The following is a 6000-nucleotide window of genomic DNA, read 5'->3' on the forward strand; positions in this document are numbered from 1 at the left end:
GTGCATTCTGATGTAATTAGATATGGGGGAAAGGGCAGAGCACTGAGGATTAGATACATAATCAGTTAAGGCTCTAATTGTTATGTCTGTTATGACTTACTGAGAGACCCTAACCCTGAACTTATACGTGTTACAACTTTCTACTTCCTGGACAGTGTCTCAGAAGATCACCAAGTGAGCTGTTGGCTTCTTGAAATTTTTTTACATAAACCTGGGATATTGCCTGAAAAGTAGACCCCAGATTAGTTATTCTGTTCCAGCCTAAAATCTCCAGAAATTCAGAATTTTGGAAGTTGTTCCAATGCCTGAGTGAGCCCAGACTATGGCACAGATGGTCAGCAGGAGATGCTGAAAACCAGAAGGAATAAGTGATGTGCAAGAGGTGGTACAGGAGCCTTGGAAGGTGAAGGGAATTTTCCTGTGGGCTCTCATTGCCCTCAGCTGCAGTAGCCACATGCAGTTTTACTTAGAGCTATGCAAAGCCCAGTGGTCTAAGTTCCCAAATAAAGCCCTGATGCAATGGTATGGAGGGGAATCCTCTCTCCTTTTTAAGTCTATGGCTTTGCTTTGTGGTTCAGGCTCAGTGGAGGCATCTCTGTGTCACAGGGGATTTCATGGGAGTAATGCTGATGCTTTAAAATATCTGCCAAGTTTTTTAAAGCAATGCAAAGAGCCCTAGGGATTATTTAGATACTATGCCTAGTCCCTTTACCCCTTTGAAAACCAGTCCTTCAGCAAACAAAAATAATTCCTCAGGTGATTCTTGCTAGTGATTTTGCAATACCCTTTGTGAAAAAAAATGCCCAGAGTCAAGTAACAAGTGCTGTGCTTACAAGCAAGCAGCTGATGGCTCTAAAAACTGGTGATCTGCTGTTGCTGCACTGAGACTCTCATTGCTCTGAGAAAAACTCCTCAAACTGCTCTGACCACAAAAATGAAGGTTTGGTCTGAAGAATGTGCAGCTACGTGTCAGCTGTCCAGGGCCTGTGGTGCAGGGCAGGATGGCAGCAGAGTTCCTGCCAGGAGACTGGAGAAAGCACAAAGCACCAGGAGCTCCCCTCTGCTGCCTTTCCAACCTGCCTGGCAAGCACTTGGGTGAATAAGGAGCTCCTGAAGGAAAACAAAAACGGCCCACCAGGGGCCACCACCTTGAACTTGCCCTTTCAAGTGTTATCTATAAATAGGGCTCCCCAGAGCAATCCAGCTGGCACCCTCTAGCCAAGATCATCGTGATCTCAGATAAAACTATCAAGTGGAGCCAGATCTTCAGCTGTTTTATGGAGCTTTGCCAATTTCCACTGCTTGGGAATGAACTGGAGGAGCTTCTTCCCATGCTGGAGCCTCACAGGAAAGGAGAGGGGTGAACCTGCCAGCAGTGGCTGTGCTGCAGCTCACTGATCTTTGCAGGGTGCAGGTAGAGAGGAGGAGGTGAGAATCCTCTCCAAGACTACAGAGATCTCATGTCCCATAAGTCCCATGTGGTGGTGGAGCCCCTGTTTTTTTGGGAATCTCACTCTGGAGCATGCCCATAATGTGGCAGTGACCAGCTACTGTGTAAATATTTTTGAAAAGCAGCATTTGTCCCTGTATTAGCAGGCAGAGAAAAGGCAAGGTGGTATGGGCAGTCTGAGGTGTGGGGAAGGAGTCCTGGCTCTCCCAGGGTCCAGAGTTCTGCTTCTTTTGTATTAACCCAGATTTTCCTCTGGAATGTGGCATTCAGCAGGTTGTGCCAAGAGATGCTCTGTCCTGTTGTGATGGCAGGGCTGCAGCCCTCCCCTGTGGGTTTGCTTCCCTGTGCCTTTGCCTACTCCTGTGGTGGGGAATCAATTCTTTTTTTAGCTGAAGAACTCCTAAGATTATCAGATGAACAGAACTTTGCAACAGAAAATCTCGAATTTACTAGCTGTTATTTGTATCCTTAGAAGCACAGTGTGCTGTCATCTTGCCTTTATAAAGATCAAAATCCATCCTGACAGCCTGCTTTGCCTACTTTCTCCATGGCTGAAGGCAACTTTGCAGGCCCTTGGAGCTGAAACTGTCACTTTTTATTAATCCTGTGTGTTTCTTGTATTTAAAGTTTCAAATATATCAGTAGGGCTGGTGTAATCTCCATAATAATGACTTTATCATACAAGAGTAACTCTTGAATATCTAGCCTGAAGTTAACTCTTCTCAGACAGCAGTGACATGAGTGACAAGATGGCCAAGATGCTTTTCAGGTGATGTGGTAAAACCTGTGGCACTGCCCAGCCCAGCAGGGTGAGGCTCAGGCTGGTGCCTCGGTTGCAGCAGGGAGATGCATGAGGCAGTGGATGGAGTGGTGCTTTCCCTCTTCTCCTACTTGTATCTCACTCTGGTTTTCATTTGTAGATGTACTGTGTCCATTATCTGCCGCAGTGACACTTAATCCATGTGGAAAAGTCAAGGCTTAGCATTTCACTTCATGAAGCCGGTAATACATTGCAAATTAAACAACATTATTTGCTCTCTTTTCTTCTCTCTCAGGTTTGTTTCCATACAGGATGTGCTCAAGAAATGCAAGATGGAAAAAGAAAATCAATAGTCATTGATGCTAAAATATTAATGTTTCTTCAGAATGAGGGGTGGAATAGAGTGAACTCCCAGGAGTTCACTGCAGCCCTGACTGCAGCACTGCAGAGTTTGCAAGAGAGCAGAGGTAGGGCCAGCACGGGCAGGGAAAGAAGAGTCTGGTGTGAGCTGACTTTTGTGGACTCTGTGACACCTTGCAGAGTGAAGCGGGGGCTGTGCAGTGCCTGTCCTGTGTGTCAGCGTGGGAATGGCAGCCAGCATTGCCTGCTACCCTGTGCTCCTGGAAAAGTCCTGACAGGGTGTGCATCCACTGCTCCTGGCCCTGCAGCTTCTGCTGCCCAGCACTGTCCCACGGCCCCCTGTGCCAGTGCCAGGGCTGTGCTCCTGCACTGGGACTGTCCTCTTGTCACAGCAGTTCTCTTGGGTAGTGAGAAACCACCAGGGAGCTGGGAACACGTGCGCCAGTAGTGAAACAAGTACAATTACTGTAAGGTGTGCATATGACTTAGCAAGGACTACACAGAGAAACAGGCCAAGCTTTCCCCATGTTGAGGGTGTCATCCCTCCCCGGTGGTCCAGCCCTCCCAGTTACACATTCACAGCAGGTTTGTTGCCATTGCTGTGCCAGAAAAGTGCATTGGTGACAGAAAAGAGCAGACGGTGTCTGTGACCTTTGCAGGCTGCCTGGCAGGGCTGGCTCCGGCCTCGCTGTGCTGCCATGAGGGGATCTGACACCTCGGTTCCCAGCTCTGTGTTCACACTGTCCTCCTTTTGTTCAGCCTTCCAGAGGAGTTCCTTTTTGGATGGAAGCCTTCAGATGGGATTTATGTGAATGTGAAAATCAGGCATGGGCAGATTTGGGTTTCCCAGCCCATTCCTTGGGTGCTGCTGCCATCTAGGGTGTGAGCCAGCAGAGCCTCGGTGCTGGCCACGGGCAGCCACGGCCTTATCACACTGTCCATGGCTTTATCACACTGTCCCACAGCCTTATCACACTGTCCCACAGCCTTATCACACTGCCCACAGCCTTATCACACTGTCCCCAGCCTGCTGTGCAGGGTTTGCTCTGAAGGGCTCATGGCAGCCAGGCCAGGGCTGAGCCACGTTTGGGGTTAAACATGGCCATGGCACCTCAGTGCCCAAACAGAGAGTGCAGAGGAGCTCTGTTCTGAGGTGTCAGTGTGCTCTGGGGACACGGCTTTGGATTCTGCTGCAGCCATGAGCTCCCTGGTGCTGCTGCAGGTGCTGGGGCTGGTGAGAGCTGGGCTCTACCACATCTTGCTCCTGGCTGGGCAGGTTGGCCTGGCTGTTGTTCAAGGGTCCCTGTGCTGCCAGGGTGTGTGGAAGGGTCAGAGATGGCCGTGGTGTCTCTGAGCTGAAGCCCCTCTGCAGCAGACTTGTGTTCCACCTGGGCCGTACTGCCACCTTTGTTTTTGTGTCAAACTGCTCTGCTCTGCCAATGCAAGAAGTTTTTACACACGCTTAGAGAGAATGTGAGCCAAAGCCAGGCTGGGTCCTGCCCAGCCTGAGGGGCACAGGGAGGGAACAGATGTTCACTCCAAAGCAAAATCATTCCTGAGCTTCAATCTGCACTAATGGCTCTGGCCCTGCATCAAGGACTTCAAAGCAAAAGGAATTTTTTTGAATAGTTCCAGCTCAGGTGTAACTGAAATCCTATTTTACAGACTATTTCCACAGACTCCATGTTTGTGAAGCCCAGGAAACAGGACTCACTTTTCTGCAGCAAACTGGAGCCTGGCTGAATGTGCTGATGCCACGTGGATTTTCCCTGAGCTTACCTTGGTGAGGTAAACCCTGAGCTCAAATTCCTGGTGAAATAAATTTACACACGATGTGAAACCCCTCCCATGTGTCCTGGAGCCGGGTGAGTGGCTGCCAGGGCTGTTTGCCACCCTTGGTATGGCTGAAGCAGGCACCGAGTAGTGCAGATCAACAGTGCTGCTGTATTATTGTGAGCCTCCTGATCAAAGGAATGGCCCCTGAGATGCCTGTGGACTTCAGACAAAGCTGCCACAAACAAGAAAGTACATTTCTTAAACTGTTTTTTCTTTTTAACCATTTCTAAAAGTAGAACCAAAGCTGTGGATCTGCATCTTATTCTGGCAAATTGTTTCCCCTTGTGCCCCCCTGTGGTACCTCCTTGCTCTGCTTTCACTCAGAAATACCTCACCTTTTCCAGCATTCTTCCCTTTCCTCACATCCTCTCATTTTTTTCATTGTTTTAGGTAAGTCTGTGTTTAAATTATCTGTATAGTCCCTAGTGTACATTTGTGAGACAAAGTCCACAGGAATTTGGTGTTTTCATCTCAGTGGGAGCTGCACTTTGTTCCAGGTTTCCTATTGATTCTGATGAATTTCAGCAACTTAGAGCACAGATTTTGACCTATTTTTCATGTGCTGTGGCTGTAGAATGAACTATGGATCAGATATTAGAAGATCTATAGTTTGAAATGCTTTGAAATGTTCTTTTGGGAAGCCTTATAAAGTTATTAGTCCATGCAGGTAACTTTCCCTCCTCCATTTCTTACAAATCGATTCTTTACACAGCTGCTACAACTTTTTGCTCTTTTGATGTAAGTGTAGGATTGATTAAACCTTAGAGGGTGCTCAGGAGTGGAGACATGACTTAAAACATGCAAAATAATACTGGGGTGGATGTGTCTGTGGTTTGCAGTGGGGCAGATTTAGATCTACTTGGTTTTACACCAAGGCTTTGGGAGTCACTATTTACTTACCATCAATAAATATTAGTTAATGCCAGTGTTTACTTAACTGACTTGCTGCACTGTTTTGGTTCCTTTTTTTTATTTTTTCAAGTCTTAAAATTATGTGAAGTTGAAAGAAAATATTCTTTCCTTTGAAAGAAAGCAAAAACTGCACGGAGCCCTTCAGTGGGTAGTTCCCTGAATTTTCTTTTGAGTAGCCCCTGTTTTTATCTTACCTTTGGAAGTACATGGCAGAAATTACTCATTGTTGCCACCCTGAGCTTTTTCCCCATTTTTTAAAGCTTCTTGGACATTTTCTCCCTCTCTGAAACACTCTTTGGAGACTTGTGGGTCTGATGGGAAGGTGATTCAGTTCCTAGAAAAATGTCCAGCTGGCACTTTTTAATGTGCAAGGGTTTTAGATTCATCTCAAATGGGTACTTTTAAAGCTGTATTGATTTCAGTGTGCTTGGGACTTGACTTTTTTTTCTTATTTGTTAATATGGATGTAGCTATCAGAGGTAGCTCAGTTTAAGTATTACAGATGGACTGAAATCCATCAGTGACTCAGAGTGCAATTAAATGCTTTCTACTTTTGGGTGTTTAGAGATTTCAGAGGCTGCTAGCAATTTGTTATGAAAGCAATTTGGTTATCACAGGTAGTATACATGGTATCTTTATTTATAGAGTTATACCATAGCCTGAAGTGATGATTTTGGGCCAC

The sequence above is a fragment of the Lonchura striata genome, chromosome 16, assembly GCF_046129695.1.
Source record: "Lonchura striata isolate bLonStr1 chromosome 16, bLonStr1.mat, whole genome shotgun sequence".
NCBI classification, from domain to species: domain Eukaryota; kingdom Metazoa; phylum Chordata; class Aves; order Passeriformes; family Estrildidae; genus Lonchura; species Lonchura striata.